The 23,340-nt window shown below is 38.4% G+C and overlaps 1 long non-coding RNA gene across 1 annotated transcript; it reads left to right on the plus strand.

The window, feature by feature from the left end:
• The first annotated feature begins 13,323 nt into the window (after positions 1–13,323).
• LOC121777407 lies at positions 13,324–15,087 on the plus strand. Its single transcript, XR_006045486.1, has 2 exons — positions 13,324–14,696; positions 14,798–15,087. It is a non-coding gene; the product is annotated as an uncharacterized LOC121777407 (long non-coding RNA).
• Positions 15,088–23,340: the final 8,253 nt, after the last annotated feature.

The raw sequence follows: 23,340 nt of genomic DNA on the forward strand, positions 1-23,340 counted from the left end.
TCACCCGCAATCGGACGAACAGTCAGAGAGGACGATTCAAACGCTTGAAGATATGCTGCGAGCCGTTTTCTTAGATCGAGGGGAAAGTTGGGAAACTGTTCTGCCGTTGGTTGAATTCGCCTACAACAATGGCTACCAAGCGACGATCGATATGGCTCCGTATGAAGCCTTGTATGGCAGAAAGTGTCAATCCCCACTTTATTGGGATGAAGTCGGCGAGAGGAAGATGTTAGGACCCGACGCTATAAAGGAGATGACCGAAATTGTGCATCAAATCCGCGCAAGGATCAAGGAAGCTCAAGATAGGCAGAAATCGTATGCTGACGTGCGACGAACGGAAATCAAATTCGATGTTGATGACAAAGTATTCTTGAAAGTATCCCCGACGAGAGGAGTTGTGAGGTTTGGAGTGAAGGGCAAGCTGAAACCGAGTTTTGTAGGACCGTACGAGATTATCGATAAAGTAGGTCTTGTAGCTTACCGCTTGGCGTTACCTCCCAGCTTTGGGAACGTGCACAACGTGTTCCATGTGTCACAGTTAAGCAAGTACGTGTTCGACCCCAAGCATGTGATTCACAAAGAGGAAGTGATCCTAACCCCCGACGTGAGCTACGAGGAAATGCCCGAGGCAATCCTAGATCGGAAGGTTCAAGAGTTGCGAAACAAGTCAATAGCATTCGTGAAGGTGTTGTGGAAACACCATGGTCCCGAGGAAGCCACGTATGAGTTAGAAGATAAATTGAAAGAAAAGTTCCCCGAGTTGTTTATGTGAGACGATCAAATTTCGGGACGAAATTTCTGTTAAGAGGGGAAGGATGTAACATCCCGAAAATTTGTGATGTTTATTTAATAAGTTGATTTGAAATTTCAATTATGAAACTTTTATTTCTATGCGATTAAGTGAATTTTGTGAAATAATTGTCGTGGGTGATGTGGAATGAAGTGGTTGATATTTTTTTATATTATATTTTCCAATGTGGGGAAATAATTTAATAGGATCATGCATATATTTTTCCGAGCCAATTCATTGGAATTTTCGGCCCTTCCTAATTTTTGGAAATAGTTGAATTAAGAGTTGAATTATTCCTTGTGGCTAATTAAGCCAATTTTTGCCCCCCTCCCCCCCTCCCCCTCTATTTTGTAGAGGAGATTATAATTGTTACCTAATTTATGGGAATCTTTTCCTATAAAGAAATTACCAAATTTAAATCATATTCTATTTAATTGAGGATTTAAATAATTTCCTTGTGCACACCATCAAGATTTTCGCCCCTCCCTCATTATTTCCTACTTGGAGATTTAATTTATTTTGTTCCCTTGTTTATGGAATATTCATCGTTTTATTTCCTAAATTGTGAATCTATTTCTCTCCAAGTAAATACCAAATAAATTCCTTATTGAATTTCTAGCCATAATGTTCGAAATACTTGCCTTCCTTTTAATTGTGGGATTTTATTTATTGGCCTCTATTTTATTCCTCCATAATTAATTAATTAATTAATTGGATTAAACCTAGGACTATATATTCACCTAAACTAAACCCTAGCCCCCATCTCCCTCATAAATTTCGTGCCTCTCCTCTCCCTCTCCATATTCTCTCCAAAAATCCTCCATTCATCCTTGTTCTTGCATCCGTTGGAGTTTATTTTCAAGAGTCTCCGACGAATCGCCTCCATTCTTGTTTCTACCGTTCGTTTTCTTGATTCAAGAAGGTATAACTAAGTTTTCTTCTCATCTCCTTCATTGAAACTTTAATCTTGAATCCTACATGCATATAGAGGGTGTAGGATTGATAGATCGCAAAATTAATCGGTGGAAAAGTGTGATTGCATGAGAACTTTGATAGTTATGCGTTTTTTATTAAGTTTATGTGAAGTTTGATTTGAATCTTTGGTGAATGATGGGGGTTTATATGCAAACATGATTATGAGGAACTTTTAAGCATGATTGTGTGTTATAAGCATGAAAAATTGGTATTTGTTTGATTGAAGAAGAAACCCTAAATTCGAAATTATGAGCCTGAAATCTGTGACGTTCGAACAGTGGCTTCTGATGTGTGATTGGCCTATCAAACGATCGAAGTTTGATATGAAATTTTTACTGAGTGAATTTCAAGATATTTTCTGTGTCTCGTGTGAATTTCAGCCCATTTGGTCGAAAAATGAATTTTTAATAAACTTTTGAAGTTGACTGCGCAATTCTACCAGAAACTTGTGTTCTCGCCAAGAAAGTTTCGTATTCTGTTTGACTAACCAAATGACCTCCGTTTGATGTGATTCTTGAACTATATGAATATATGAAGTTCCTTCTGAGTCGTGTAAAAGTTTCATCCTTTTTGGGCATTGGATTAATTTACGGTGAATTTTTCAAATGAACTACGCAGTGCTGCCAGAAATTTTATGTTCCGACCAGAGAGTTTAATTATTGATTTGACTGACTAAACGACATGATTTCATTGTGAAAATTTGTCTAGATGAACTTGAATGTGTCTTCTGTGTTGTGAGAAAAATTTAGCTTAATATGAGGTCAGGTGAATTTTTAGTGATTTTTACAACACGGTCGCGCAGTTCTGCCAGTTTTCTGCCTTGATAAAATGACACTTATTTTCAAGTTTAAAAGTATTATATGATTTATGTATGTCCAAGGAACGTGCCTAATGATGTGATCACGTGTGATAAGTTGAAATATATTACGGTGTATTTTTCCGTCTTTGTGACGAACGTGGGGTTGGGTTAATTGAGAAAAACGATGAGAGAGAAACGATAGGACATGCATAGTAGTATGATTTTTGTGGAAGGCTGACTTGTGTTGTCGTTGACAAGGGTGATTGTGTATTCGTGAACTCGAGGAACGAGAGTTGTCATAAGTTGGATTGTGAATTGTTAAGCGAACGAGGTGGCTTTCTTTTCAAATCTCTTTATTTTTCCGAAAATACTATGTGGCGTTATAAGGGTGGTTTAACTTGTTATGTCATACCATGGTTTGTTTTGATTGAGATTGTGTGTCTGATGCCTAGTTCGTCTGAGTTTACTCCGTTAGGCTATATGGCTGTGTTGTGAAACGAATTCGGGTCTGAGTAGGGCCGCAAACCCTATCAGGCTGTGTACACTGGTGGGATCGTGAGCCGTCCTTGCTAGTCGGCCGGTCTCGTGGGCGAATAGTGAGGCCACACTTTCGTCGCACATGGAATGATGATTGTGATTGATGGATTGTTGAGAAAGTGGGGAGATTATTTGACTGGCCAGTCTATGAAATATTTTTGTGTTCTCGATGATATTTCTTTAGTACATATAAAACTCGAGATCACTGGTATGGATGACATAACTGTATAAATGTTTTCGGCATGAGCCCATTGAGTACAACAAGTACTCAGCCCTGCATATTTTTTTTCTTATGTGCAGGTTGAGCGGGATGTTGCGGAGGATGTTGAGTTGGTCTAAGAACTTAGGATGCGTTGTGTCGTCATACATAGGCGTTATCCTTGACTCTCTTTAAACCTTATTTCCGCTGCTATATTTTGAAACTATGTCTCAAGACTTAAATCTTTTTCGTACTGTGTTTGAGTATGTTTGGTCGTGTTAGGTTTTAAATGAGTGTTTACTTTGTTATCTGAAAATGGTATTCCCGTGAATTAAACTAAATGTTTTTTCTTAGAAGATGATTGGGTTTTTAATAATTATTTCTCTTCGCTGCTTTCTTTTAAAGGTATTTATTATGAGTCGTTTTTATTTAATAGAAAAGTTATAACTTTAAACTTATTTAAACCAAAATGTTTCTCTTCCTTTAAGCTAATTTAGTTTTCATAAATGGTTATACTTGGTTAATGTTGTCCCTTGGTCGCGATCGTCGCGCTTGTTGTACCCCTAGTATGGGCGGTCGTGACACTAACGCTGGCGCTAGCTCACGGTCCCTGGTGTACACTAGTCCGAGTAGGGTTTGCGGCCCCACTGGGACTCGAATTTGATTAAACTGGTTTGGTATAGCCAAACAGATAGGCAATCATAAATAAAAAACTGGGCATGACAACTCATTCAAAATAATCATGTTTTAACATAAAAAACGCTTTGAAAGAGAAGAAGAGCCCACCTCGATTGCTTAAACTCTTGCAAAACGGGCGCTTTCCTTGCCCTGAGATTACTCGTCGAGCGACGACGTTCCTTTACAAAATTAATATACTTAAATTAGGCCTTAATTAATTATTTATCTTGCATGAATACATGCCTAAGCGTGTGCTCTTTATTTTATTTCATTCTTTCTAAAATATAGAACTCTATATTCTGTAATTAAATCGGCGATTTAATTTATTCGGAATCTGGCCGGACTGTGCGGTACACTAAATTCACGGATTATGTTAAGTATTTAAAATACTTTCTTAGCTAAAAGAAATTATCTTCCATTCATTTACTGGGCACGGCTTTAAAATAATTCTTTTCTTCCCGGGCTTAGGGAATTAATTCCATTATACTTCTGAATTTATCCAAGATAATGGCTTCAACCAAAATTAATGGTCTTACTAAAATAATTTCTCAGGCCCAGAATATTTATTCCCCAACTAAACCGACTGATGTGAATCCATGTATTCACAATCATAGAATACAACGATGTCGATGGCCATGGGTTGATTGGGGCCCGAGAAGAGGGTGGAGACATGACAAGGAGTCAAGCTGAATGTGGAGGTATGTTCAAACGTCAATATGCCTACTGAGATGGTGTACAAATGCTGATTCAAGACCACCATCGTCGAAATACCTTTGCGTGGGTACCTCACACGCGCCCAAACGGAGTTCGGATGAGAGAGATATGGCCGTTTGACTAAAGTCGCGCAATGCAGAACGAAACGCGCGGGCGAGCGTTTTTCCTCATGCACAACGCTCGGTCGAGCGTTTTTGTCGAGTGATTAATTTTTGTCCAGAAACTTCGCTCGAGCGGGCGAAATGAGCCTAGGGAAACGCTCGGTCGGGCGTTGTATCCGGGATGTGTCTTTGTGACCAAGAATTGTTTTATTTTGCTCATTTTTCCCTCCTAGTATAAATACACATGTCTAGGGTTTTTGTCATCAGTTTTTGAATGATATTGTAAGAACAAAGACTCCATTTGTGAGCACCCATCTTTATTTTTGAAAATTTATCAAAATCCTTTGTGGTTGCATTCCAATCTATTGTCGGGCTTAGGTTGAATGTTAAGGTATGCAATTCTAGTTCTTGTGTTGCTAGTTTTGTGGAGCTATTAGATTCTTTCTTTGGTGAAAGTTTCCTTGGGTTGTCTTCATTGTTTGTAGAAGGTCCATAGGTTCCAAGCATCTATCTAAATGATAACATCTTCACCTTCTCTCTTTTCCACCATTTTTATTGTGTCGTTTTTTGTTGGGTTTGTTTGAGTTATTGAAATATTTATAAGAGCAAGTCCGGGGCAAACATATGTGTCTTGAATCCCTAAGATTCACATTATTTGGTTTCAAGAGCCATTGGTTCTTGTTCTTGTAAGTTTGAACAAAAAAAAAAGAAATTGTCAAAAAAAAAGAGTCATACTTTAAAATATATCCATGGGCTTTAGCTATAAATTGGTATATGTATTGCTGGGTATGTCAAATTGATTGTTACAAAGTTGTAGGCCGAAATTACATCAATTGTTGGGTCTATTGTTGTTGGGTGAAATTATGCACACAAAGTGTTTGTTGATTTGTCACATTGGCCGAGCACCTTACTTTCACTAATCTTGTGGCTTCTTGGACTAGTTTTCACTTTCCTAGTTGTATATCTTGTTTGTGCTATATGTGCAACCCTTGGGATTACATCATCGACAGCAAGTGGGGGAGAGTATCTAGCCACTAAATCTCTAAGCGTTCCGAGAGATTTTGGGCGTGAGTTTGGGGAATTGGGGACATGCTTTGTGGGTTGGGAAGTGAGCTCCTCACTAAAATCTACATTCTTGGGTGTGTGCATTGCTTGTGTTACTAACAAAAGGGACATGTCCCTAGTCCTTTTAATCTTCTTTGTAGGTACCTGAAAATGCCACCACATACGAGGAATTCTAGGCACAATTCGCTTAGAAGGGAGGATGGGGACGACATCGCATCCACATACGACGACACCCTCAAAGAGATGATGACAAAACTTATGGGAGAGGTGGCGGGGATGCGTGGTGACCTTACCACTATGCAAGGGGGATTTACGACTTTTTATGAGGATATAGCCCTCCTCAGAGATCGAGTTAGGCATAACCATTCCATAGCACATAGTGACCGAGAGAGACATGATAAGAGTGGCTACAAGTCAAGGTACCATGATGATGGACTTGATAGATGGAGTAGAAGGGAACGAGTTCCAAAGTTCCATGGAGAGTCACACTCTAGGAGGATGAGGGATCATGGTCATCATAAGGTGCATGAGTGGTTAATGGGGGAAGAAACCTCAAGTAAAGCAAGGAAGAGCTCAAACTCTCGACATTATGGTTGTGGCACAAGCGGAAGAAGTGTCCCACCAAAGAAGGTGAACTTATCTCATCCTAGCTATCACACGAAGGTTTCGTCGTGGTTGTTATCCAACTTCCCACCTTCAAAGAGCTTGATTCAAAGTAAGTGTGACAATGTTAACCACATTGTTAAGGAGCGTGTCAAGCATATGGTGGATTTTGTTTCCGATAATGATGAAGAGCAATGTGATGATGAAAAAGAATCCACAACCTTACAAGAAGAAGACTCACGCCCAACTTTTAATGATGGCGTGTCTAGCATAGTGGAAGATGAAGACGAGCGTGAGCCATTAAAATTCCTTCAAGTCTTGAGCATGGAAATGACGCCAAATGAAATTTCAAAAGTAAATGAACATTTAAGGAATGATCAAGTGAGAGAATAAAATATAGAGTGTGAGAAAAGGCTAAAATGTGAGATGCAAAAGCCAAGAGAGAGTGGTGGGGGTGAGTGTGAATCAAAGCTATCAAGAGAGAAAAACTACAAGCATGTGAGAAAAAAAAGTGGCTTGTTAGATTATAAGGTCAACCTTGGGTGGGCACTAGATAATCCTTTGCCTTTTGCCCTTGGTGAGAAATATAAACTTTTACCCGCTAACACTTCTTATATTTCTTTTTGTGTTGATGAGCCTTTTATAGTGAGTAAAATTGAAGACATGGAAGTGAGACATCATGATGTAAATGGCTTGGAAACTACCTCACCGAAAAATGATCAAGAGGAACAAGAGCAAGTTGAAGAAATCATTGCCCAAGGTTCAAGTACACTATCCTTGTTTCTTTGTGATGTTTCTTTGAAGTGCTTAGATAAGATTGATGTGTTGGACAATAACTTGCTTTGCAAAATTGATTTGAACCGTGTTGAGCCTATCTTGTACTTAAAGCATGAGTTTGTAAATTCAAGAGTGACACATATGAATAAGATTGATTTTGCAATGCCGACTTGTGATGATAGCTTTGTCATTGGTGATTTGTGGCATCAAGAGCTTGAATCTTTGAATGCTAAGTCCATCTTTGCATCATATGTTGACCCTTTCTTGATAAATCCATACATTGATAGGAATGTCACTTCTCTTAAGGATTTTACCTTGAATGTTGGAATGAGCTCCTTACACACTAAGATACCTAAACTTTCTTTTGTTGGAAATTTTGAGTTTCTTAAGTGTGTCAATGGAACTAGTAGAACCAAGATGAGTACATACATTGTTGATTTTATTCCTTGGTTTACTACATGCTTTTATTGAAAACTGGTAAAACCCTTCAAAGGGATTGGAACATTCTATGGTCGTTTTGTGAAGGACTTTTCCACTCACATGTCTTTTGTGGGATATGTTGTGACTAAATTCATAATAATGCCTTGTTCCCATGTGTGTGCCCATGTCTTGAAATTGTCAGAGCAATTACGATGGGCTTATTTTGATAAGTTCCTTATGTTAATTGATATTATGTTTTACAAGATTCATGTGGTGTTTTACAAGGTTCACATGTCTTGTGTTGAACATACCCTACATGCTATGCATAATAATTTTTGGTCACATTCTTCTCATAATAATGATTACTTTTTCAAAGTGTTGGAGAAATTAAGTGATTATCACGTTGAAAACCTTGATTCTTTACTTTGTATGGTTCCTTGTAAGCTTCAAGAAAATGATCTTAAGATTGAGGTCTCCTTTGTTCTCATTGCTAAATTCGATTTTGAATGTGATAGTGGAAGTTGGTTCGTTGATTGTGATTGTGAGAACCATCTCCTTGTTAGTGAAATGTCTTTTTGGTTCCAAAGTGAAATCAACCTATTGTAGGGTACTATGATATTTGATTTGGACTCGCTCGATTTTGTAGGTGTACTTGATCGGGATTTGAGGACAAATCCTTCAAAAGAAGGAGGGGATGATGTGAATCCGGGTGTCATAATAATGAATCAAAGAACCGGATTTGAGGACAAATCCTTTCACAAAGAAGTAGAGGATGATGTGAATCCATGTATTCACAATCATAGAATACAACGATGTCAAGGGCCATGGGTTGATTGTGGCCCAAGAAGAGGGTGGAGACCTGACAAGGAGTCAAGCCGAATGTGGAGGTCTGTTCAAACATCAATATTCCTACTGAGATGGTGTACAAATGCTGATTCAAGACCACCATCTTCTTCATCGTCGAAATACCTTTGCGTGGGTACCTCACACGCCCCAAACGGAGTTCGGATGAGAGAGATATGGCCGATTGACTAAAGTCGCGCAATGCAGAACGAAACGCGCGGGCGAGCGTTTTTCCTCATGCACAACGCCCGGTCGGGCGTTATTGTCGAGAGATCATTTTTTATCCAGAAACTTCGCTCTGGCGGGCGAAATGAGCCTAGGGAAACGCCCGGTCGGGCATTTTATCCGGGATGTGTCTTTGTGACCAAGAATTATTTTATTTTGATCTTTTTTCACTCCTAGTATAAATACACATGTCTAGGGTTTTTGTCATCAGTTTTTGAATGATATTGTAAGAACAAAGACTCCATTTGTGAGCACCCATCTTTATTTTTGAAAATTTATGAAAATCCCTTGTGGTTGCATTCCAATCTATTGTCGGGCTTAGGTTGAATGTTAAGGTATGCAATTCTAGTTCTTGTGTTGCTAGTTTTGTGGAGCTATTAGATTCTTGCTTTGGTGAAAGTTTCCTTGGGTTGTCTTCATTGTTTGTAGAAGGTCCATAGGTTCCAAGCATCTATCTAAATGATAACATCTTCACCTTCTCTTTTTTCCACCATTTTTATTGTGTCATTTTTTGTTGGGTTTGTTTGAGTTATTGAAATATTTATAAGAGCAAGTCCGGGGCAAACATATGTGTCTTGAATCCCTAAGATTCACATTATTTGGTATCAAGAGCCATTGGTTTCTTTTCTTGTAAGTTTAACAAAAAAAAAGAAATTGTCAAAAAAAAAAAGAGTCATACTTCAAAATATATCCATGGGCTTTAGCTATAAATTGGTATATGTATTGCTGGGTATGTCAAATTGATTGTTACAAAGTTGTAGGCCGAAATTACATCAATTGTTGGGTCTATTGTTGTTGGGTGAAATTATGCACACAAAGTGTTTGTTGATTTGTCACATTGGCCGAACACCTTACTTTCACTAATCTTGTGGCTTCTTGGACTAGTTTTCACTTTCCTAGTTGTATATCTTGTTTGTGCTATATGTGCAACCCTTGGGATTACATCATTGAGAGCAAGTGAGGGAGAGTATCTAGCCACTAAATCTCTAAGCGTTCCGAGAGATTTTGGGCGTGAGTTTGGGGAATTGGGGACATGCTTTGTGGGTTGGGAAGTGAGCTCCTCACTAAAATCTCCATTCTTGGGTGTGTGCATTGTTTGTGTTACAAACAAAAGGGACATGTCCCTAGTCCTTTTTATCTTCTTTGTAGGTACCTGAAAATGCCACCACATACGAGGAATTCTAGGCACAATTCGCTTAGAAGGGAGGATGGGGACGACATCGCATCCACATACGACGACACCCTCAAAGAGATGATGACAAAACTTATGGGAGAGGTGGCGGGGATGCGTGGTGACCTTACCACTATGCAAGGGGGCTTTACGACTTTTCATGAGGATATAGACCTCCTCAGAGATCGAGTTAGGCATAACCATTCCATAGCTCATAGTGACCGAGAGAGACATGATAAGAGTGGCTACAAGTCAAGGTACCATGATCATGGACTTGATAGATGGAGTAGAAGGGAACGAGTTCCAAAGTTCCATGGAGAGTCACACTCTAGGAGGATGAGGGATCTTGGTCATCATAAGGTGCATGAGTGGTTAACGGGGAAGAAACCTCAAGTAAAGCAAGGAAGAGCTCAAACTCTCGACATTATGGTTGTGGCACAAGCGGAAGAAGTGTCCCACCAAAGAAGGTGAACTTATCTCATCCTAGCTATCACACGAAGGTTTCGTCGTGGTTGTTATCCAACTTTCCTCCTTCAAAGAGCTTGATTCAAAGTAAGTGTGACAATGTTAACCACATTGTTAAGGAGCGTGTCAAGCATATGGTGGATTTTGTTTCCGATAATGATGAAGAGCAATGTGATGATGAAAAAGGATCCACAACCTTACAAGAAGAAGACTCACGCCCAACTTTTAATGATGACGTGTCTAGCATAGTGGAAGATGAAGACGAGCGTGAGCCATTAAAATTCCTTCAAGTCTTGAGCATGGAAATGACGCCAAATGAAATTTCAAAAGTAAATGAACACTTAAGGAATGATCAAGAGAGAGAAGAAAATATAGAGTGTGAGAAAAGGCTAAAATGTGAGATGCAAAAGCCAAGAGAGAGTGGTGGGGGTGAGTGTGAATCAAAGCTATCAAGAGAGAAAAACTACAAGCATGTGAGAAAAAAAAAAGTGGCTTGTTAGATTATAAGGTCAACCTTGGGTGGGCACTAGATAATCCTTTGCCTTTTGCCCTTGGTGAGAAATATAAACTTTTACCCACTAACACTTCTTATATTTCTTTTTGTGTTGATGAGCCTTTTATAGTGAGTAAAATTGAAGACATGGAAGTGAGACATCATGATGCAAATGGCTTGGAAACTACCTCACCGAAAAATGATCAAGAGGAACAAGAGCAAGTCGAAGAACTCATTGCCCAAGGTTCTAGTACACTATCCATGTTTCTTTGTGATGCTTCTTTGAAGTGCTTAGATAAGATTGATGTGTTGGACAATAACTTGCTTTGCAAAATTGATTTGAACCATGTTGAGCCTATCTTGTACTTAAAGCATGAGTTTGTAAATTCAAGAGTGACACATATGAATAAGATTGATTTTGCAATGCCGACTTGTGATGATAGCTTTGTCATTGGTGATTTGTGGCATCAAGAGCTTGAATCTTTGAATGCTAAGTCTATCTTTGCATCATATGTTGACCCTTTCTTGATAAATCCATACATTGATAGGAATGTCACTTCTCTTAAGGATTTTACCTTGAATGTTGGAATGAGCTCCTTACACACTAAGATACCTAAGCTTTCTTTTAGTGGAAATTTTGAGTTTCTTAAGTGTGTCAATGGAACTAGTAGACCCAAGATGAGTACATACATTGTTGATTTTATTCCTTGGTTTACTACATGCTTTTATTGGAAACTGGTAAAACCCTTCAAATAGATTGGAATATTCTATGGTCGTTTTGTGAAGAACTTTTCCACTCACATGTCTTTTGTGGGTTATGTTGTGACTAAATTCATAATAATGCCTTGTTCCCATGTGTGTGCCCATGTCTTGAAATTGTCAGAGCAATTACGATGGGCTTATTTTGATAAGTTCCTTATGTTAATTGATATTATGTTTTACAAGATTCATGTGGTGTTTTACAAGGTTCACATGTCTTGTGTTGAACATACCCTACATGCTATGCATAATAAATTTTGGTCACATTCTTCTCATAATAATGATTACTTTTTCAAAGTGTTGGAGAAATTAAGTGATTATCACGTTGACAACCTTGATTCTTTACTTGGTATGGTTCCTTGTAAGCTTCAAGAAAATGATCTTAAGATTGAGGTCTCCTTTGTTCTCATTGCTAAATTCAATTTTGAATGTGATAGTGGAAGTTGGTTCGTTGATTGTGATTGTGAGAACCATCTCCTTGTTAGTGAAATGTCTTTTTGGTTCCAAAGTGAAATCAACCTCTTGTAGGGTACTATGATATTTGATTTGGACTCGCTCGATTTTGTAGGTGTACTTGATCGGGATTTGAGGACAAATCCTTCAAAAGAAGGAGGGGATGATGTGAATCCGGGTGTCATAATAATGAATCAAAGAACCGGATTTGAGGACAAATTCTTTCACAAAGAAGGAGAGGATGATGTGAATCCACGTATTCACAATCATAGAATACAACGATGTCAAGGGCCATGGGTTGATTGTGGCCTAAGAAGAGGGTGGAGACATGACAAGGAGTCAAGCCGAATGTGGAGATCTGTTCAAACATCAATATGCCTACTGAGATGGTGTACAAATGCTGATTCAAGACCACCATCTTCTTCATCGTCGAAATACCTTTGCGTGGGTACCTCACACGCCCCAAACGGAGTTCGGATGAGAGAGATATGGCCGATTGACTAAAGTCGCGCAATACAGAACGAAACGCGCGGGCGAGCGTTTTTCCTCGCGTTATTGTCGAGAGATCAATTTTTATCCAGAAACTTCGCTCGGGCGAGCGAAATGAGCCTAGGGAAACGCCCGGTCGGGCATTTTATCCGGGATGTGTCTTTGTGACCAAGAATTATTTTATTTTGATCCTTTTTCACTCCTAGTATAAATACACATGTCTAGGGTTTTTGTCATCAGTTTTTGAATGATATTGTAAGAACAAAGATTCCATTTGTGAGCACCCATCTTCATTTTTGAAGATTTATCAAAATCCTTTGTAGTTGCATTCCAATCTATTGTCGGACTTAGGTTGAATGTTAAGGCATACAATTCTAGTTCTTGTGTTGCTAGTTTTGTGGAGCCATTAGATTCTTGCTTTGGTGAAAGTTGCCTTGGGTTGTCTTCATTGTTTTGTAGAAGGTCCATAGGTTCTAAGCATCTATCTAAATCATAATATCTTCACCTTCTCCCTTTTCCACCATTTTTATTGTGTTATTTCTTGTTGGGTTTGTTTGGGTTATTGAAATATTTATAAGAGCAACTTCGGGGTAAACATATGTGTCTTGAATCCCTAAGATTCACATTACCGGCCCAGTCTTATTTTTCCAGCCCATACTTTATTTAATTGCGCATGGCCCAATTCTCTATTTACTCATTAGTCCATTCTTTTATTAGAGGCCCAATGGAGAAGAAAAATATCAGGCCCAAACTTATACCCCCTAAACCGTCCGTCTTTCTCTCCCTCACTTCCTCTTCTCAATCACAAATCCCCAATCTCAATTTTAGGAACCCTAGTTCTCTCCACTTTTCTTCTCGGCGAATCTTACCGCGTCGGCCAGCGACGAGCCGTACCACGCCACCATATCCCTGCTCACGCCCCTATCGCCGACAGGCAGCAGCCAGCTCCACGGCTTTCTCGGAGTCCTCGTTGTGGAACTCCATTCATCGGCGCCGTTTGCACCTCTGTCGTCGGTAGGATGCGTGGGTAGCGGTCCCGGCGCTGTCAGCGTGCCACCCTAGCCTCCTCTCACACTCTGCCGACACTCATGCCCGGTGCTCGCAACACCGTCGCCAGAGCCCAGCCGGTCTCTCGCTTCTTCGCGAGGCTTCTGCCGTCTGTGGTTCGTGCGAGGAGACTCAAGGCGTCGCCATTTCTGCTTCGTCACATCTCTGACCTCACGGCTCTTCATCGGAGTCGGTCGTTGCTCGCAGCTCTGCCTCTCGGTTCCGAAGCTAAGTTTCTAACTCTCTTTTCTTATTTTGTGGAGTTAGGTGGCGTTGTGTTCAAGCTGAAAGGTTTTATGATTGTGTGATCGGTGTTGGCTTATCGTGTTAAGTTTCTGTTCGGGGAAATCCCTCGTTTTGTTGGTGATTTGGTTTTCCTTCCGATCTATGCTTAGGGCTTGTTCTAGTTTAACTTGGCACCCTATGATTGTGTCGAAAAGTTATAAATTCACGGCTGTTGCTACCTATGTGAATTCGTTCTATTGCTATAGATGTGTTGCCTTAATGTGAACCTCGGTTCTCATGCTATCTCGTGTTGAATGCTACATGATGAGTTGATGCAATTATCATTGTTTGAGTTTGAGAGAGAACGACCTTACCTCTCTCTCTCGGCTCAAGCTTCAGTTATCTTGCTGCCTCGGTTCCTCTCACTGAATTGTAATTGCTTGCGATAATGAGGGAGACAGAGGTTGAGGCCTATTTACACTTGTGACCTAACTGAAAGCCTTGAAAAAGGCTGACATCCCTGGCTGGCAGGTAGTCCTTAATGGACTGATTTGGCTGTTACCTCTGCAGCAATTTCGCAGGGTGTACTCGTGAGCTGGACGAGCTTATGGCTCCTGGCTATGTTCTGAATTTATAACTGATTTTGGTGTTTTGTGCTGCCATGTAACCTGGCTCATTCATGAGTTTTGTCTCCTTTTGGCAGGTATTCATAGAGATGGGAGGGTTTGTGGGCGATCTTCCCAGCCATAGCAGCTTTGAGGGGAATACCACTGCCGGTTGCTGCCTTGCAGGGATTCTGTAGCTGCTGGTTGGGTTGTACCGGCCGGACCTCCCTTTTCTAGCCCATCTTTCTCTCATTATCCGAAAGGTAATGTCCCTCTTCCCTTTTATAATATATGGTATTTGTTGTCTATTATTTATGCATACAAAACTTCCACCTAAGCTGTATTTTGGTCTATCTTTGGCTAGGTGTTGGCAGCCTTGCGTGGCTAGCCGCAGAGAGGGTGCTCCTTTCATGTCTCGCTCATTCGGGCATTACTGAAATCTGGGCCGAGGCGGCCTATTGATGAAATCGACATAGTTGCTAGGGCTTCAACCATGTAATAGTATAGTTCGACTTACTTCCCAACATGTACGACAAGTTCGATGTTAGTTGGCATTTTTATTTCTTTCTTGCATCTTGTAATTAATTAGCTTTGAAATTTTGGAATTTGTATTTATACTCTTATTCAAGAAATAAAATACTCCTTCATTCTTTATATAAATTCTAGTATTTATTTTGAAATTCTCGAGGATCTAGGTCTCGGTTATTACACGTTCACCGTCAACTCCACCAACCGTAGTAGTCGCCAGAATACAGTTTCATTGCCCAAAGTGGCAAAACAATCTTTTCATGCTTTCTTAATTTAACTTCGTATTTCATTTCATCTCGTTGGATCTACCGTTGGAACTTAAATCTCTTGATTTTTTGAAGTATTTTGTTGAGATCCAAACGCTATGATATGGAAGTTGGTTTTTATTCATCTTTTCGTTGCAATCGTGTTTCATTCTGCCTAGATTATTTAGATCCAGTTGTTTACATGAGTTTTCGAAGTGTTGAAGCATGAAATTTTTTGAGTAGGCTAGATCTAAGTTTGCTAGTTAGGATTCTTAGTGTTTAATCGTTTGATCTGAAGTTTAATGCATGAGATCTGAGTGTATGTGATTGTCGCCACCTTGCATGTTAGTCAATATGCGTAATCTGAGATTATCGGTTGTTAATCTTCAAGTTTTAGCTTTTTAATTGTGGACCTTGGTTTGTGAAGTTGTTGATTTGAGTTGTTATCAATGGAATCTGTGTTTATCTGATTTTTGTGCATACTTGTTGGAGAAGACAACATCCACATCCAATTTGTGGACCACTTTTATTTTTTAGCTACTTTTACCTTTTGTCCTTCACCTTTTGTCAAACTTTTGGCAGATCTGGCAGTTCATCAGCCAGTTCGGTCGGAGATCCATTTTTGTCTTTGTCTACCTATTTTTAGTAACTTCTACTTTTCACATGCACTGGAGTCGTACCAACCCACCTCTCACGTGCCCAACCTGATCCGGATATTAGAACTTCTTACCAGTCAGTAGAGTACATGTCCACCCTTTAGTTTGTGTCTAGATAGAACCTCAACCCAAGCGTGGTAGCTAACCAAACCCCTTCTAGATTATCGCCACAATCACATCACGACCACATCCATATCTGTGGGATTCAACCCTTACTCTCACTATACTAGCCAGTACATGTGGGTTGAGGAAATTGTTGATACCGGGTTTTTAGGTCGTCGTGCCAACAACACAACTAGATTGGGAATCACCCTCCTGACCAATTGATTACACGAGCCTGCATGAACCTGCTCTTTCAATTACCAACATCAGGTACCCCAGAAGGATCACTCGGTAATCTGTGAAAACATTTCCACCCACTGTGAACGTATTCTGAAAGTGGTTGCTCACCTTGCACGATGGGTTTACGTACTATCTCCTCATCACTAGAAACATCACCTGGAGAATCATCACTTAAAATAGCGTCTTCCTCAAATGATGATTAAGACTATGGTTCAACAAGGTCTCTTCGTACAACATCAATATCAACATTATCTTGAACATTCACTTGATTTTTCATTCCAACATCAGCAGCATCTGCAACATCTGCTTGCTCGTTCATACCACAATCAAAGCTCATATGTTCAACCCTTGCATATGAATCAACGCCATAATCAACAACAGGTGGGATTTCTGAATTTCCCACAGGCGAATGCTCAACAAATAATTCAACGGAGTGTTGATTCATATCTATTCTCATCTTAGCACATAACATTGCTACTAATTCAGAGAATGAAACACACGAATTGAATACGATGGAGCCTCTCGTACGAGGTGGATCATAACCAAACCCACTTCAGGTGGATCACACGAATTGAATAAGTGAGGATTGTTAGAAGATTGAAGAAAACTTACCGGAATATAATGGGAAATGGGAAGATATTGCCGGAAATCGCCAAGAAATCGCGTTACCCCTTTTTTTCTCTTCTCACTTCACGCTGAAATGAGCTTCTGTATCTGTACTGTGTCGTTTTATTTAAAATAGAGATGCATGACTGTCATGCGTTTTAGACAAAGACGCATGAAGGTAATGCGTCTTTAAATAAAATTTTTTAAAAAATGGAAAACGCATGAGGCTCATGCGTCTTAGCCTAAAACCCATTATTGTCATGTGTTTCATTAATTGACGACGCATGAGACTCGTGCGTCGCTCCCAAACTGGAAATTTGATATCACCCCATAACACTTATGGAACTTAAATAATATCCTAGAACCAAAAAAGAATTACCCATGTTCTGGGGGTCTTAAACATTCAAATGTATAAGAAGCAAACAAGTCTAATTATTCTACATAGTAGACTGGTCGTGAACGACGTTTACAGAAGGTGACCCAGTCGGTTCTTTGTAGAAGAGAAATTGAATTTCACAACCTAGATAGGCTTTGGCTACCTATCATGAAAGGTTGCAGTGTCAGTCCGCATGTTTCCTTACCTTAGGACACTGGTGTGGTATAGCACAGAAGGGTCTAACAGTTGATATATGTCTTTCTTGCTATTTACTGAAAGACGAGGTCTCGGTTATTGTTATTTCTTAATCATTGTTTAGATAACATTGAGCATACGATATTTGTTGGAACATATATACTACAAAGCATTTTTCGAGTTTATTATGAATTTGATAAATTGCTTGTATATTGTATACTCTCCTCATTTGATGAGAATAATAAATGTTTTTTTCATGTTGTGTATTTTACTTTAATGGGTATTGACCGTCTTAAACGTCGGAAAGTGAAATTAGTCTAAGTCTTCTACATTGAAGGCTGGGTCGTGGAACAGGTCATCACAATAGGTGGCCCAGCCGGAACCTTGTAGAAGTAAAACTTTTTCACAACCTAGATAGGCTTTGGCTACCTATCGCGAAATGTTGCAATGTGCATCTGAAAGTCGTATTTACCTTGAGAATAACTAGTGACACTGGTGTGGTATAGCATTGAAATGATCTAAGATATAGACACGTCTTTATTGCTATCTACGGTAAGACGATGTCTTGGAGATTTAATATTTCTTAATCTTTGTAATAATACAGGGCACACGTTATTTAATCATACACTACTTTGACTTACCCGTAGGTGCGGATTTTTCGTAACCCAATATTCCTGATATCTTGGGCAGTAGTAATTGATAACTAGTATGGTGTCAGTTTTATTATTACATTGAATCGTGTGCCTGTGCGGTATAACTATATACCCAAGAGGTGTTCGCGAAAAGATTTATTATTCGGAAACTCGGCCGGTTTGGATTTTATCCAAGAATAATAGAAAAGGCAAAGTATATTTTAATATACTTCTCGTACTAGATAAACTCTTGGATGTAAAAGATATTGATTAATTTAAAGTCCATAAAAGACTACAAATTAATTAATGGATATAGAAAGTCTTAGTCACAGGAAATAATATATTAAAGAGGTTAACCCATATTGCTAGTAATCACGGGTTGGATGGGTGGTCAGTATTTGTAATATCCCAAAAAATATTTTGCGACTTTTATTTTAATAAGTCGATTGGGAATTTCATTATGAAATTTAATTGTTGCTACGTGATTGAGTTGGCTATATGGAATAAATTGTCATGGGTGATTTGGAATGAAGTGTTATTTGTATTTTTCAATGTGGGAAATTAATTTAAATAAGATCCAGCATTTTGCTCTAGACAAATAAAGTAGCTATTTTCTGCCCCTCAAATTATTGGAAACTATATTCTTTTTCTTAGATTTAATTAATTGGTTTGGGATATTTATCCAAATTAAATCCAAGACAAACTATTCCAAACTTGTACTACACAAATTTCGAACCCTAGCCTATTCTTGAGGGATTTCGAAAAATCCCCTAATTTAATTACGAGGATGGATTATTTCTTTGAACCTTATTGATTCCCTTCATTTTTAAAATCCAATTAAATCTTGTCACATTTTGTTTCCTCACCATAATTTGATTAATATTCGAATTATTCCCTTGTGGGAATAATACCTAAATTTTTGTCCCCTTTGATTAAGAAGGAAATAATACTTGTTTCCCTGCTTTGTTAAATTCCTTCTATTCAAATAAATACCAAATTAATACCTAAGTCAAATTAATTGGGGATATGAATATTTTCCTTGTATTGTGCTCTCCATATTACACGCCCCTTATGCTTCAAATTTCCTTGTGGAAATTTATTTAATTGTTACCTATTTTATGGGAGTCTTTTCCTATAAAGAAATTACCAAATTTAAATCATATTCTTATTTAATTGAGGATATAAATAATTTTCCTTGTGCACCCATTAAATTTTCGCTCTCCCCCTTTTATTTCCTACTTGGAGATTTAATTTATTTTGTTCCCTTGTTTATGAAATATTCATTGTTTTAATTCCTAAGTTGTGAATATATTTCTCTCCAAGTAAATACCAAATAAATTCCTTGTTAATTTAATAGCCACTTTTTGAAAATTCCCTTCTTTTAATTCTGGGATTTTATTTATTGGCCTCTATTTTATTCCTTCACAATTAATTAATAAATTCATTTAGTTGGGGATTAAACCTACTATAAAATCATCTAAACCTAACCCTAGCCCCCATATTTTTTCCCCTCCCAACCGTTCATATCTCTCTCCCTCACTCTCACACGCCTCCTCCTCCCTCTCTGCATTCTCTCCAAAAACTCTCCTTCAATCCTTGTTCTTGCATCCATTGGAGTTGGAATTTCAAGAGTTTCTGAGGAATCGCATCAATCCTTGTTTCTACCGTTTGATTTTGATTCAAGAAGGTATAATATAAAATCTTTTCCTCATCCTTTCCATTGAATCGTTGTCCTTGAATCCCTCATGCATATAGTGAGTGTAGGAATCATAGATCGCAAAATTAATCGGTGGGAATTTATGTTTGTGTGAGAAAATTTGTGGATGTGCGATTTTGAATGAATATGTGTGAAGTTTGGATGATTCATTGGTGAATGATGTGTGAATATATGAGAAAATGATTGTGAGAACTTTTTTGAAGCATGATTGTGTGATGGAAGGCTGAATTGTGTTGTGATGTTGGCAAGGGTTATTCTGTGTACGTGAGCACAAGGAACGAGGGTTGCCTTAAGTTGGATATTGATTTGTTTAATCAAACGAGGTGAGCTTTCTTTTACAAATCTTTTTATTTTCTGAAAATATGATGTGGTGTTATAAGGGTGGTTTAACTTGTTATGTCATGCCATGTTGTTTTTGTTTGTGAGATTGTTGCCTGATGCCTAATTCGTCTGAGCTTGCTCCGTTAGACTATATGGATGTGTTGTGAAACGGATTCGGGTCTGAGTAGGGCCGCAAACCCTATCAGGCTGTGTACACTGGTGGGATCGTGAGCCGTCCTTGCTAGTCGGCCGGTCTCGTGGGCAAATAGTGTGGCCACACTTTCGTTGCACTGAGATATGATGATTATGATTGATGGACTTATGAGAAAGTGGGAAGATTGACTGTCTGGCCAGACTTTGAAATATTTTTGTGTTCTCTTGATATTTCTGAACTACGTGTAAAATACGAGATCACTGGTATGGATGACATAACTGTGTATAATATTTTCGGCATGAGCCCATTGAGTACAACAAGTACTCAGCCCTGCATGTGTTTTCCCTATGTGCAGGTTGAGCGGGATATTGCGGTGGATGACGAGTCGGCCTAGGAAATGTTGGATGCGTTGTGTCTTCATACATAGGCGTCATCCTTGACTCTCTTTGAAACCTTATCTCCGCTGCTATATTTTTTAACTATGCCTCAAGACCTTATTTTATTTCGTACTGTTTTTGAGCATGTCCATTTGTGTTAAGCTTTAGCCCGATGTTTATCTTGTTACTCTAAAATGGTTTTTAGTAAACTAAACCAAATGCTTTCTTTTGGAAGTTAATTGAATTTTGATATTTATTTTCCCTGCTGCTTCTTTTGAAAAAAAAATCATTTGCTAAAAGTCTTTGCTAATTAATAATAAATTTATAATATTTAGTTTCTTTAAACTAAAAATTCGTTGTTTAACTTTTAATGAACTAAAATATATTTCTTTAAAGCTAATTAAGTTTTCCATATAAACTGTTATCCTTAAATGTTGTCTTTATTGCTATCCCGTGGTCACGATCTCCTCGTTTATAGTACCTCTAGTATTGGCGGTCGTGACAGAATGGTATCAGAGCTTCGTTCTTTCGCTCTGGTCCGAGAGTCTTCTTTCACCTTAAGTATAGAATAGTAAACCTTAACCTAGAAGTGTCACAAGGCTCAACATCCAAAGCATCACGCTCAATCAAAGAAAGTGAGGTATGTTTTAAGTTGTTGCAAGCATGTAATATCGATGCATGAAATTGACGATGATATGATGATGATGTTTTGGCAAGTGTATGCATGCGAATGAATGTTATACGTGAAGATGAATTGTGATGATATGATTATGTGGAATATGAGTATGATTGACATGATAATTTAAGTACGTGTTATATATGTCAATACGATGTTGTGATAGTATGATTATGTGAAGTATGAGCATGATTAAGAAGATGATCTAAGCACGTGTTGTATGTTGATTATGTATTTGTTATGGTGTGATTATATGGAGCATGAGCAAGATTAGTATGATGACTAAGTATGTGTTATATGTGTGAAAGTACTACGACGTGAGCATGCGAACATAGGATGATGGAGTGTTTTACATGAAGGATGAAGGTTGATGAGTTGTTTTGAGTATGTTGAATTTTTTTTTTGAGAAAAAAAGAGTAATTTAAAAATGTTGTTTCAAACATATATGTGAAGTGCATGAGTGTTTTGTTTGGAATACAAATGTGTTATGTGTTTTGAAAGATTTGCATGGTTTGATATGTAGAAAAAAAAAGAAAAGGGATTTTGCGGTTGATGTTTTGTAATATTAATGACTAGTTGTTCTAGTGGATTTTGATTGAGAAAAAAATGTTTATGTTATGGAAAGTTGTTGAATTTTTTTTTAAAAGAAAAAAAAATATTTCTTTGAACTTTAAATGAAAACATGTTAGTTCTTTCTTTTGGGAAAATTTATTTGATCAATGGAGAATGTTGTGTTTATGAATTGTTCAAAAAAAAATTAATTACCTTTTCGTTTGGAAAATTGAGCCATGGAAGTGTGATGTTATGTATGTTATGGGGTGCCAAAGACCATTGTGTCCGACCGCGATACGAAGTTCACATCAAAGTTTTGGATGAGTTTGCAACGGAAATTGGGCACACAATTGAACTTCAGCACTGCTTATCACCCGCAATCGGATGGGCAGTCAGAGAGGACGATTCAAACGCTTGAGGATATGCTGCGAGCCGTTGTCCTAGATCGAAGGGAAAGTTGGGAAACTGTTCTACCGTTGGTTGAATTCGCCTACAACAATAGCTATCAAGCGACGATCGATATGGCTCCGTATGAAGCATTGTATGGCAGGAAGTGTCAATCCCCACTCTATTGGGATGAAGTTGGCAAGAGGAAGATGTTAGGACCCGACGCTATAAAGGAAATGACCGAAATTGTGCATCAAATCCGCACAAGGATCAAAGAAGCTCAAGATAGGCAGAAGTCGTATGCTGACATGCGTCGAACGGAAATCAAATTCGATGTCGGTGACAAAGTATTCTTGAAAGTATCCCCAACGAAAGGAGTTGTGAGGTTTATAGTGAAGGTGTCATGACCGCCCATACTAGGGGTACTACAAACGAGGCGATAGTGACCAAGGGACAACAATAACGACAACATACAAGGATAACAGTTTATGAAAACTTTATTAGCTTAAAGGAATAATATTTTAGTTCATTAAAAGTTTAGACATCAAAAAAAAATTTAGTTTAAAGAAACTTAATGTTATAAATTTATTATTAACTAGCAACGACTTATGACAAAATGATTTTTCAAAAAAAAAAACAGCGGAGAAAATAAATATTAAAAGCCAAATAACTTCCAAAAGAAAATATTTGGTTTAGTTCACGAAAAACCATTTTAGAGTAACAAAGTAAACATTAGATTAAAGCCTAACACAAATAAACATGCTCAAACACAGTACGTAATAGAATATAGTCTTGATGCATAGTTCAAAAATATAGCAGCGGAAATAAGGTTTAAAGAGAGTCAAGGGTGACGCCTATGTATGGAGACACAACGCACCCAAAGTTCCTAGGCCAACTCAACATCCACTGCAACATCCTGCTCAACCTGCACATAAAGAAAACATATGCAGGGCTGAGTACTTGTTGTACTCAATGGGCTCATGCTGAAAACATTTTATAATAGTTATGTCATCCATACCAGTGATCTCGAGTTTTATATGTAGTTAAGAAATATCACGAGAACACAAAAATATTTCAAAGTCTGGCCAGACAATTTATCTCCCCACTTTTCTCATCAATCCATCAATCACAAACATCATATCA

This window comes from Salvia splendens, chromosome 18 (assembly GCF_004379255.2).
Source record: "Salvia splendens isolate huo1 chromosome 18, SspV2, whole genome shotgun sequence".
NCBI lineage: Eukaryota > Viridiplantae > Streptophyta > Magnoliopsida > Lamiales > Lamiaceae > Salvia > Salvia splendens.